Genomic DNA, 14,037 nt, shown 5'->3' with positions numbered 1-14,037 from the left:
AGTTCTTATTATTTGAAAAAAAACCAATGTGTATAACTTTAGTTTTGGAATTTTTGGATTTGAAAAATTGGAGCTAATTTTTGATTATTTGCCCAGGTATTATAAAGACATTTTTATTCTCTGGAAAACTTTGCCTATTAGGCTGAAATAACAAAAAAATATTAGCGAATAAGGAAGTCACGCCCCGAAACCGGCATTTTCGGATTTAGGATGGTCGATTCATATTTAGAAAGTGTCACAGTCATTGCTCTACCAGCAACGGTTGCGATTTTCGATTCCACTTGGGAAAAACTAAAAGACTACAAATATAACTTGTGTCATTTCCCCGATAATGCAGATGGTTTCAACAACAATTAATATTGTATAGGAAAAGAGACGAGAATGGAAGCAATGAAAGTAGAAAATATGCGAAGAAAACTAAAATCACTGGTGTAACAAAAGGTTTCCGCCTTTTAACCCCTCAACCGACCAATATTGTACGACTCTCAAATATTAAAATTTTAGTCGAAATAGGATAGGCCGACGGTCGGCCGACCTTGACTGTTTGACCCTAAACCGACTACCAAAAGGCACTGGACCAACTGCCTAACGGCGTCGGGCCGACTTCCTTTTTGATATTTTATATGACTGAAAAATTACCACGTAAATTCATAAATATATATATATATTTGGACTATCTCGGTTCCGGTTCCTAAATTTTTGCTTTATCAGTTCGGGTTACGGTTCCGGTTCTCAAAATTTAGAACCGATCGGTTCCAGTTCCTAAATGGTTCCTATACGGTTCCAGTGTTTAGTATTAATTAAAGTTAAATACACAAGCAATTCAAATGAAGTTAAAGAGAAATAAAATCCACCACATTTAGTTATTTAGAATATAAAATTGGTTTTTGATAAATTATATTTTAAAAATAGTAGCTTTCTCAGTGACGTAGCTATGGGTTTGGGGTCCTCCCGCGAAACTGTTTTTGGGGTCCCTTATAATCATTAAGGCCGAGTCGCGATTATCGCCAACTAGAGTTAGGGCTAACATGTATCGCCGTCTACAATTAGATTTAACACGTATACTTGCGTGTTAAAACACTTAAAAATGGCTTTAAGCCCTAAGTGAAACGATTAAGATAAATCACGGCAATCAGCGTCGGGAGCATTAAAAACCAAGGTTCTGGTAAAACTTGCGAGCCCTGGAGTTCAAACTTAGATAACTAGTTTTCGAAACCAGCGCGAGAAATCGCTTCGTGTTGGTTCGGGAAGCAGCTTGTCCAAGTCCGCTCGCTTAGAAACGACAAGGCGGGGAAGTCAAATTGCTCATATTTTCCAAAATAATGGGAATAAAATTCTAAACAATGTCCAATAATTATTACTGTATGTATAGTAAACATGATTAACTAATTGTTTTGGGATACATTTTAGTATTTTCCAAATTCTAGTCATAATTTGAAATGGAGTTAAGCCTTGGCTATAAGGGAACCGGCCTGAATAGATTTCGCACATGTGAACTAAGAATTATCGTCGGTGGTCAAAACTGGCATACAAACCGACCTAAACTGGGTTTTAGGCTCTAGTGTGACCGTGGCTTTAGAGTCGGTATTTGGACCACGACCCAAAAGCCACTTTTCGACCAAAGCCCGACCGTAAATCGACTCTTTGTGCTACAGGGGAGTATGGCACTTGCCATAGTTTCAATGTTAAAACTTTTAGTCACTGTGTCTATCAAAATATTGTAAAAAAAAACATTCACTCGAGGAAAGGGTGCTAAACCAGTAATTACAGTTTTCTACACCTATTTTCTACTTTCATTGCTTCCATTCTAGTCTCCTTTCCTATACAATATTAGTTGTTGTTGAAACGCTCTGCATTATCGGGGGAATGCCACAAGCGATATTTGACGTCTTTTAGTGTTTCCCAAATGGAATCGAAAATTGCAACCGGCTATAGCTCCTCAACCGTTAGTGGTAGAGCAATGACATGTGGTCAGAAATTTATATTCCGGTGCTCCAAGCGATCAAACAGCCTACTACACCGGTGGTCTCATCAGAACCCCACTACTTATGGTCGCACCCTCGACTCAAGCCGCTCATCCCAGCAGAAGGTGCAGCAATGGGGCGACCAGCTCGCCACTTCGCACACAGCAGTGGGATAGAGAGCGGATGCTCTAGCAACGCCAGCCGACACCCTACCGAGTAAGGTAGAGAGCCAAGCCCATTGGGGAGAGCTCCTAAAGGGGAACGGCGGGCACACAGCAGTCCGCATAACCCGGCACAGCTAGCACCGGAGCTCCCGATGGAACCCCAAAAGGCTGGGAGACGGGGCCGCCGTGCCCTCATACGGAGGCCCGCAGCCCCACAGCAGGCTACTCAATCCGCCGAAGCAGCCAGGTTGCCCGGCCCCTCTCCGTTAGCCTGGGCCGAAGCCCAGTATCCAGCCCACACCTGACCGAAGTCGGAGGTGGAGATAGGACCATTTGGACGGAGCTAACATCTCCCAGTGCGCCACCCAGACTCCCCGGTTAAGCCACCAGTTATTGCACACTCCGACCCCTTGAGGGCCGGTAGAGCAATGACAGTGACCCTTTCTAAATATGAATTGACCACCTTGAATCCGAAAATGCCGGTTTCAGGGGCGTAACTCCATTATTTGAAAAGTTGTCGAAAACGACATCTGGCGTTTCCGCCGTAACTATTATGGCTTTGCAAAATACGACAACTCCACGTGAAAGGAAATAAAAAGTATTAAAAATTGCTTATTTTTTCATTTTTCTATCGTTTACACGTTTCGAGAAAATTTAAGACAAATGCAAAAACTCCTTTGGTCGAAGACTTTTGTATCAGACTGTACAACCGGTTTTTATAACTTGATTTTTACCATCCCAAATGGAAAACGCAGGGTTTTCGATTATTTCAAGATATTTTTAATTTAAATTGGAAAAGTTTTAAAAACCGAACGAGTTTTAATGAAACAGTTTAATGAAATTAAAACATTACTTTGCAAAAAATCACTTTCTTAAACAACATCGAAAACTTTCAACTTAATGAAGATGTTCCAAAATGAAACCTGGAAAATAAAATTTTAAAGGGATATGTGGGTATACAAGAGATAAAAAAGGGGAGTTTACTACTTACCTGAAACCGAATTTCGTAAATCTAATAATAGACCCCTAAAAAAATTATCATACACCTAAAGCCTATATGGGAACCTTGATTTAATCAAAAAGATAACAATGTATTATGGAAGATAGCTACAACCAATATCGTAACACCTATTCTAGCAGCAAAATTGTACGGTTTAAGGGACCTTTGTCCTTTGTGTGTTGAAAGGAAATGGGATGCCAAATATATTCCCTTTGATTGTTCTCTAACTCAAACATTTCTACGAAAAATAGAAAAAATCATAAAAACTTTCAATCAAGATTTTATTCCAAAAAAACAAAAATTAGTGGTTATTCTCTCCCGAAAATTGTGTATACCATAAAATGTGTACAATTTTATTTAACAATAGTACAAAATTAAAAAAAACACACACACACCCACACGAACTTAGGGCAGGGAGTACAAACAATCACCGAGTGAGGCGCCCGGAGCGAAAGTGTTTCGTACTGAGGCCGCATTGCCTCTCTGCACCGCGATGGCGATCCGTTGAAAAAGGAAAGTCACCTCCTTGATCCGACGGCCTATCGAATGGAACAAGGCCAGACCATCCCGATCCCGCCCGAAGGAGCCCAGGGTTTCGACCGCGACAGCAGTGAAGATGAACCGATTTTCTAAACCTGCGTATTTTATTTAATATTTTGAAACCCTCCATCTATTATACGTACCATTTAAAATGAATCTTCACGAAAAACCGGCCATTGAAATTTTATTAGATAATTTTAATAGAAAACTTTACACTTGTATTTTAACTGAATATGAATTTTTTAAAAGAAGAGATGGCAATGTTTCCAAAAAATTTATAAATTCGGGAATTTGCATGTTAAACGAAAAAATCAAATTATATTGAAAATGGAAATTGAAGCTTTCTAAACTTTAACGAAACCTGTATATTTTTAAACCGTAAAAAGAGTTCTGTCTTGTAAGATATAGATGTTTTAAATAAACGCCTACGCCGCTGTGCAAGGGCTTAAACTGATTTTTTTAAAATATATAATATGTAATATATATGAGTATATAATATATAATATATATAATATAATATATATATGCATATATAATATATAACCTAATATAATAAAATAATACACATGATTGTTATAGCAGTCTAAAATTTATAAAGGATCCGTCCTACTCGGTTAGCATCTACTCTATCTAGATACTCGGTTTGCAATTTTATTATATCCTTTTATTTATAGTATATATTAACCCCACCCAAAACTCCTGTTTTAGCCTTGGTCGTGCTTAGATGGCAGATTAAATAAAAGAAAGAAAAACCGATGAAAATAACAAAACATAATATAATAATATTGATATTTATAAATGTTACGTCATCATTTCTACCGAATTTTATTTCGACTATTTCTGCCAATAGTTAAATATTGTCAGACTAAACTAGTGTGTTTCACGTGTTCTACTACACCTATTCCCATAAAGTAAAATTAAGCCATATTTTTGAAATTGGAATTATAACTTACATTCTCAATGTTTCTCAATTTTCGATAATACGTATCACACTAGAGATTGCTAAAAAAATATATTCAATTATTCAAAAATTGATGGAAGTACCTCAAACTAAAATCCTTTATACTATGATAGTCACACAATTACTAATTTTCAAAATTTCAGAGGTCATTCCTGCATAGGTGTGTTTTAGCGGAAATCGTTGGAGCAGTTGATTGTACGCATGTTAATATTAAATAAAAAATGCTTTTATCAAAGCAGTTGAAAGGTTGAATTAAGGGGGAGTAGTTGAGATCTACGAATAAATATATATCTAAACAAATTTCCATCGATTTTCCTCACCTTTTATATATTTTAAAACCCTTCCCTTAAATTTGAGCCTTGAAACTGTAACAGTTAACTGAGAAAAAAATTTCTATTCTAATCGTAATATTTAAACCAATTTTAAAATCACACGCATTAAGCCATGGATAAATTAATAGGGCTGTATGACCAAAATACGAGGTAAGCTACATTGCTTGATAGTTGATACGGCACCATATTTTTCATATGAAAAGCTTATTTCTGGGCTTCTGGCGTTGATTTTCAATCCGATAGACGTCTGCTACGTTGTTGTAACTAGCTTGTGCAGATTTATTTTGCAAATTAGTACTCGTAATGAGTTATAACCTAATTAATTTACTTTTTATGTTTAATTAAATATGTTGTATGAATATAAAAGAAATTAAACGGTTAAAGGAGTTGGCAACGTTCTATGTTAGCTAATTATCTTGATGAATTAAATTGATGTTATATATGTCATATACTTATTTCTATCTATCATAGTCTGCATGTTTAAAGTAGAATCACGAATAGAGTAATATCGGCGTGACGTATGTCGACGTCACCCATGCTTTTTCCTATAGATAAAAAACTGTCCTCAAAATGGCGGCCATAGCCCAAAGCTACAGAGCGATACTACTCTATTAATTAACCTCATTAATCCATGGTAGAATTACACCTAACAACACGGAGCTTTATACAGTTTTGGCATGCCTAATGAAAATCTGAAGCTCCACACAAGTCGAGTAAGCGCTGGTAGTTATAAAAGAGACTTAAGAGTTACATTAAAACGCCATGTTTCTTTCAAGAAAGGCCTATTAGAATTTATTGTTATTGGAAGAAAAACAATGACTTATCTTTTCTAAGCCACAGGGCAAGACACACGGCTCTCTTTGCACTTGCAGGCTCTCTATAGGAAGAGAATGTCATCTGTTGATTGTGAAAATAGAAGCTATAGTTACATCAAAATTTTCTCTGTTAACTTGAACACCGTCTTGATTAAAATTATTGCAAATCTCTTTTATTTATGACTTTTTCTAGTTCAGTTTCTGTTATATATGTATTTATACAGTGATTTCAGTCACCCATGCTTTTTGAGTGAAACTACTCTATATGTGTATATAGAAATTAAATGCTGACATTTTACACGTAATCCTCCACAATTAAAAGTTTTCTCAGTTTACTGTTACAGTTTCAAGGCTCAAATTTAAGGGAAGGCTTTTAAAATATATAAAAGGTGAGGAAAATCGATGGAAATTATTTTAGAAATATATTTCGCTTTTGAAAATTCCAAAAACAAAATTCTTTAAACCTAAAACATTTTCAATATCTGCGCCTTCATAGATCTCAACTACTCCCCCTTAATTCAACCTTTCAACTGCTTTGATAAAAGCATTTTTTATTTAATAGCTATCCCTTTGCTCTGCCTCACAGGGCATATTTTGTCTAAAATTAATGTTTGTAAAAGAAAGCCATAAGTTTGGTCCATTTGCCAGTTACACGGCAGCATTCTGGTTACCTATGAGATTTCTGTGGTCGGCAGTGATGGTTAGACGAGGGAAATTTTTACCCCTAAAAATCCAAAAAGGGAAAAGGGAAATCAGGCTAAAAATTGGCGAAATCTAAGGAAATTCCACGTAGGGTGATTTTAAAGTGTAGTTAATAATCTAAATAATCACAACATTTAAAATAATTGATTTAATTTTATGAAAATTAAGAGAGTAATTTTAGCAAGAAAGCTTAATGTTTTCTATTAACCTGGCACCTCTGCAATTTTGCTTTCCCTTTTTTCGTTTTAGTATCGAGGACTCGTCTGCTCCTCGGAATGGTGACTGTGGTCGCGTGCAGTGTGATAAGTTATATAAACAATTATAATTAATCTAATAATTTCTAGTTTCTAGTCATCTAACTCTGTTGATTAAACTAATGGGGAAAAGTAAAAAATTCGTTATTTCGTGTAATAACGTACTGTTTTTCAGCTAATTATTCTATTACATATAAAGCAATGAAATGTATTAAGATAAATAGAAAATTATAAATATATAAATTATAGTTTAATATTGAGGATGAAAAAATACGCGAAAAAGTAGATTAGTCCATAATTAAAAGGGATAATATATCTAAATCCTAAACAAATTAATATTGGTTACCTAGAAGGCGCTATGTATTAAATATCACTTTCTGAAAGCTAACAATGAAACTTGGGAAAATATTTGGTCAAAAAGGGATGTTTTAAGTACGTGTGAGGGAAATTTCAATTTTGGCGACTTGACATCACTGTCGGTCGGACGTTAGCAGATCGTACAGACGCCCAAAATCCCCAAATGTCCGGTTTGTCTAGAGCCTATGGACATCCCTAGCCTTTAGGACGATCCTAGGGATGTCAGCTGGATTTTTAATAGTTCATCTGGGGTTTTATTTTGGATTGATTTTGCGCCAGCAACGACGTCTTAGGGACGTTAATTACTATTTAATGTTAAAAATAATTTATTCACAGTAAAATAAAATTTTCAGTGAAACTTTATTTATTTAATAATTTAAAATATGAAATACATACAATTGTGAATTACAAACAAAATATTGCAAACCATACATATTTTCTACTATTTTAATTTTGAAAGCTATACATTAATTTATTAATGCATTTCAATAAATTATCGCTTTATAAATTTGAGCTTTCAGTGAACCCTTGACTGAGAGTGAAAAATAATAAAATGTAATGGGCCAAAGTGAACCACCACAAAACTTACTTTTGGAGTTACAATTTGACTAAATAAACTACTGCTTTATGAATTAGGACTTTATGTAAACCCTTGAATGAGATTGAACAATAATATAACCTAAAAGCAAAATGTTAAAAAGTTATGGCCAAAATGTACTTTGAAAGCAGCGAATCATCCGTTCCCTTCAAAGACACCACTGCCAAACTTACTTTTGGAGTAACAATTTAACTAAATAAACTACTGCTTTATAAATTAGGGCTTTAAGTGAACCCTTGAATGAGAGTGAACAATAATTAAACCTAAAAGCAAAATAATAAAAAGTTATTTCCCAAATTTACTTTGAAAACTGTGATTGTTCCGCTACTTTTCAAGGAGACCACCGCAAAACTTACTTTTGGAGTTACAATTTAACTAAATAAACTACTGATTTATAAATTAGGGCTTTAAGTGAACCCTTGAATGAGAGTGAACAATAATACAACCTAAAAGCAAAATAATAAAAAGTTTTTGGCCAAAATGTACTTTGAAAACAGTGATCGTTCCGCTACTTTTCAAGGAGACCACCTCAAAACTTACTTTTGTAGTTACAATTTGACTAAATAAACTACTGCTTTATGAATTAGGGCTTTAAGTGAACCCTTGAATGAGATTGAACAATAATACAACCTAAAAGCTAAATAATAAAAAGTTATTGGCCAAAATGTACTTTGAAAACAGCGAATCATCCGTTCTTTTCAAAGCAGCTCAACCAAATAAACCATCAACTTTAATAAAAATGTTTAGTAATAATAGTTAGTACTATGTGATAGCTAACATTAAATATGTAAAAACTAATCGATCCAGAATGGTTAATTATTATATAAGAAAGTTGTATAATTTTGCTATTACCGTATACGTACAGGAGTGCAAAGGCTTAAGTTTTTAAATGTTGATTACAATTAATTTACACAAGATTATGGTTATTTTATTTTTTTAAATAATTCTTTATGTATAATTTAATGCACCACAACCAAATTTATTTACAAATAATACGTTTATTAACACTGAGAAGATTTAAAACTTTTAAGGCGGTACCGACCAAAAATTTTATTTTCAAACTTTGAACAGAGTTGCTCATGAACTTCCCAGCCGATAAGTAAAGCCGTCATGTCAAAAATGTTTCAATAAAGCAAAGCCTTCGGTAGGATTTTACCTACTGTCGAGTAAACCATGCAATGTATTGCGATTATGAAGTGTTTTATATTTTAAGTGGACAGTAATAACAAACTCGTTAAGCTATCGCTAGCGTCCCTAATACTGAATCTTGGGCATGAAAATCGCTTAAAATTTAAAAGTGAACAAAAAAGCTTACGTTTTTGATAGCATTAATAGTGCTTTCAAAGTCTATGGAGAAGCATGTTGGCCCCTTATAAAGATTCCACTATCTTAATAAATGCACCAAGCGAAAATGCCGTAGATTATACTCTGAACCGTCATCGAAACCACTATTCCGGCATTGAAAATCAACTCTGGTTTTCGGCCGGATGAACCCTGGCGGCTGTGTCGCCCTCTGCCGGGAATAAATTAACGACTGTCGTCTGTTATTTTTTAAAAAGGCGCCTCCTAGAGTTGCTGCAATAGAAGGTACAAATTTATAAAAGAAAAATACGTTTTATATGTCTAATTATTAATGATAAGCATTTTCTGCTTCAATTTGAAATGCCAAAAGACGATGTTCATGCTTTATCTGGATGGGTAAAACCCCTTTTTGGAAAAGATAGGACTACCAAGATCAATTAAGCAAAAACATATGGGATTAAACAGTAAGTGTGAAGCAGGAAGTTTCAGCTGCAATTCTGTTTAGTGCTCCAGAGTCATTTCAAAAGTTGGTGGCAGCAAATTATGAAAAGTAAGCAATTTAGAATGTTAATAACACTGTCTCGTTTGATATCATTCCCATTGGACAATATGTGGCTACTCAGCGTATAAAGGAATGTATAGTTTTTAGAAATAGCTCAATCAGCTTAACACAATTATGCTTATCCGCAGATATGTTCCTCAATGTGGTACCACCTACCAAAATATTCTGGGAGCATTGGATTGCATGTGCATAGTGATGGAGAAGCCAAAATTTTCCGCCCTCGTGTGTTTGCACAGCAAAACCAATTACTTTTCAAGGAACTTCGAAGGAAGCTAAAAAGGATGGAAGCTTAATCATTCACTGTGGTCTGTTCCAAAGAACTGTGTAACCTGAGTGTGATTGAATATAAGATAATGTTAGACCCGTTTTTTAAACATTGTAAAACACAAAATGTACACAAGTTTCGTTGCGACACCACCCAGGAGGTAGAAAAAAAGGGGCGTCTTTGATAACGGGAATCATGCCTATGTCCCCGGGCATTATAACCCAAATAAATTAAGAGCTGGACTAATCTGTAGGTTGTCCAGTTAACATTGCTACCAAGGCTAGCAGAGAAGAGGTTTGCTTCGCTTGATTTTCTGCCATAAGCTTTAGGGCGTCTGTTTGGCAACCGCTTGCTGAAACTGAGCACCTGCTAATTTCTCCACTGCTGCTGTATGTTTGTCAAATTTATCACCCAATGCATCCACAGACCACTTCAAAGCTTTGATTTCCTGTTTGTACCACTTCCCACCTTGTATAACATTGAGCGATTCAGTTAGCGTTTCCTTAAAAGGTAGTGTGCGTTTCCTAGAAACTAAAAGAATGCTTAGGCTTTCATCTTTCAACTGACAACGGCAAATCAGCCAGAAACTATTAAGGTACGTTTACTCAATAGTTCTGTAGCCAGTACCTTTTGACGTCAAAATTTACATTTCAAAAAGCTTTTTCACCTCAAAAAGCTCAGATGATGAAGGGGGAAATTAAAATTCCTAAAAGGTCATTTGGGAATTTGAATTTTCGCCATATTCACTGTCACCGGCACCTTCCAGCTGCCTGTCCAGACCCAATTTAATCACAACTGCTGCTAAAGCATCGGGTCTGAAAATATTTACAAAATAAGAAACCTTTCAATTGTTTGTTGTAATATTAGCAAACAGGCTAAATAATGCTAAGTAGGTTCATTTTCCAACTGCATATCAATTTATAAACTACTGTTCTAATTATATTTGACATAGGTTCGTTGGTGATGGCTACTTCAAAAATTGTTTTATTGCACTTTCAACTTCAAGGTCAAATAAGCTGCTAGTGGGAAACAGAATTGGAAATAGTGATATTTTTTTAACTTCCCTTAACTTTGATTTTTTTTGAGGGCCACTGGCCCAAGGGGGGAAGCGAAATGGAGGAAACTTTTAACAATAGACAGGGACCACCGTTCGAATGATTTAATTTAAAGGCCCCTTGATTAGGGGTGTAGCGAAGGGGGTTGAATAATGGGCGAAGGCATGATTTTGCCAACTAATTTCGGCGGTTGGGAAAAATTTCAAGGGGAGGGGTGCTGATGGAGGTATTCTTCATTTCTCCAAGTCGACCTCGATTTGCCAAAGCTTTGCCCCTGCCCCTGATTTTTTAAAGAGCCATTGGTCCCAGGACTCTCGCTATTTCCAAGTCTGGTAGTATATACGAATTCATGAACTTTGTGTACTCAGGACGAAAAGCAGTGTGAAAAGGGAGCCCAAGCTAGCTTAGGGGCTCTTGGTCAATAGGGCTTCCTCCCTCCGTTGTGAAGGCAGAAATTGTGCAGAATGCAGCATGCAAAAGTATTTGCACAAACCTTCTTTGGTTCGTAGCACAAAGCTCCTCCCGTACTGTCAATGCACCTGAATCTGGAGTTTGCAGTGGACCCTTTCTATTATGTTCCTACCTGTAAATATGCATTCATTAATTTCATGCCATTGTTTATTGAATCTGCTCAAAACCTTGACCTTCAGTAATGAAGAAAAAGGTTTCGTTCTTACCTCTTCTGTGACGTCTATTCACCTTTATTTCTTCTGCTGTCACTGATTGTAGTTTTGGAGTAACTACTCTTTCTGTCAGGCCATAACCGTTATCACCCAGAAGGTAACTAGCGGGCATGCCTTCTCCTTCGAAGAGCCTTTGGTATAGACCACAGTTAGTCCAGATAAAGCAGTCATGGAAACTTCCAGGTCTTTCCACCACTGCATCTACGATTCTTGCGTCGTTATCTGAAACCTGAAATATGAATGATTTAGTTTCCATCCTTTGAAGCTTCATTGAAGCAATGAAGTACCAGTTGAACATTTATTGAGTAATTGCACCACTCCAAGAATGAGGTCTGCAAATTAGCACAATTGATTTAAGCTGTTTGTGTATTTTCTATTAACAAGTCATACCTTTGTGCGCTGAATGGTCTTATTATCTAATGGGAATGAGATCAATGGACATAGTGTCGTGATGATAGCATTAGTAAAGCGTTTAATCGTTCGACTAACGGTGGCTTGACTCATCCCTTTCTCATAATTTGCTGCCCCTACCCTTTGAAATGACCCTTAACCATAAAAACGAAGTGTGGCCAAAACTTCTTACTCCACACTTACTACTTATTTAGTAGTCCTCTCTTTTTTCTAAAAGGGGCCTTCAATGTTCGGAAAGAACATGAACATCATCTTCTCTCATCCTATACTGAAGCAGGAACTCTCTATCGGGCATATCGAACACATTCTTTCGGGTTCTTCGGTAAATTTCAGTTTCTTCAATCGCAGCAGCAGCAAGTCTAGGATGCGCCCTTTAAAAGAATTACAGACGACAGTCGTTAATTTATTCCCGGTAGAGGACGACACAGCCGCCAGAATTCATCGGGCCGGAAATCAGAGTTGATGTTCAATGCCGGAACTGATCCGGCGTGATCTGATTTGAACTAGCTTACTCGGCCCTGTATAGAGGGCAGCTGTTTATTCACCCTCGCACGTCACGCTAATGACATCCAATGAGGCGCCGCTTCCTCCGATACACCATACGTCGTCTCGGAGCCAATGATAAGGCCAGAGACAACAAGGCATGTTTTAACTTTCCTGGGGAAGTCCCTTGAATTACCACGATGGATTCCTGTTGTCATCTATTGAAGCGACAGCCTAAAGGAATCAAGAAGAGAAAAGAGGTGAAGGAGTGAGAAATAAAGTGGCAAATGAAACTCGACTTGCAAAGGATTTCTGTCTTTTTTTGAGAAATTCAACAAACAAAGAACTATTTGGGATTCTAGCAGAATTGGTCCAAAGTATACAAATTGAAAGAGGAAAAACCGTTTATATTACGCTTGTTGAAACTTATATGCAATTCTTCAGATAACGATATGTCCAACTCAAATCACGAAGTAGCAAAATCAAGGATGATCCTTTACATCATTCACGCTGCTTTATACGGTTCAAAGACCATTATGATAAGCTCCGTCGATACCGATGTTTTTGTCATCCTTGTAGGCCAGTTCTACCGTTTAAAACACTATATTCCAGGTATTGACTTGTGCAGTCTAAAAAAAGAGCATGCTTATACTGTGCAAATACGAACGCTTCCATTCGAAATGTGAAAATCCTTTTCTCTCCAACTGCTTTTTTAATCCATTCAACCCCTGCCAAAGCATTCAAATTCGAACAAAGAACAATTTTGGCCATCGAGACGTGAAAATAGACAATACGCGCGCATGCATAGACAGTTGCCCGCTCTAAGGTCATAAAGGGCGATGTATGGGATTTTTTGGGACAAATCGCAAACGCTTGATTCGCTTTTTGACTGCGCTAGTGGTCAGTTCATTGCGTGTTTTTCTCCCTTGTTCCCTTAAAGCTCATCTTGTGTTTTCTTTAGGTTTAGGCCGTTCTTATTCTCTAGACCTTTGCACCGAGTTACAGTTCGTACGTTCTATTAATTTATTTTTTGTTCTATCTGTGTTCCTGTCTATTTTTATTTGTTTTTTGGCTTCTCTTTTTCCTTTGCTCCGAAGGGGGTGGGTTTATCGCGGCATAAGGATGAGCAAGTTTCGCAAATCGCCGTCTCAATTGTCCCCGCCGAAGAAGAAATCTACTATTTTCCCGCATCACTCCCGGCTCTCTCAACAGTGCTCTCTGACGAGGCTATAGAGGTTGACAAGATTCCTCCTATCCAACAAGTAATATTGACGGTTCAATACTCCAGTTCTGCCGAAATTACTCCGAGAGAGATTTGTGCTGCATTTGTCATTGCCAAAGTGGGTAAGGTTTCTGATCTTCGTGTTTTTGCTGGTGGTCGTGTTTCTGTTCTTCCTTTTGATGAAGACCAGCGAAAAGCCATCCTTGCGCTTCCTTCTACGATTGCAGACCTGGTTTTCGCCGTGGCTTCCCCTCGCTTGTTTCGGCGTAAAATTATTGGCGTTCCATTGCCCTACTCTCAGAACGATTAGTCCTCTGAATTGCAAATTGAAAAGCACGGCTCCTCTCCGGAAATCCGCCGGCTTGGC

The sequence above is a fragment of the Leiobunum rupestre genome, chromosome 10 (genome assembly GCF_980474605.1).
Source record: "Leiobunum rupestre chromosome 10, qqLeiRupe1.1.hap1, whole genome shotgun sequence".
In the NCBI taxonomy this organism is placed as follows: domain Eukaryota; kingdom Metazoa; phylum Arthropoda; class Arachnida; order Opiliones; family Sclerosomatidae; genus Leiobunum; species Leiobunum rupestre.
The sequence above is the reverse complement of the archived record's forward strand: the minus strand, read 5'-3'. Positions refer to the sequence as shown.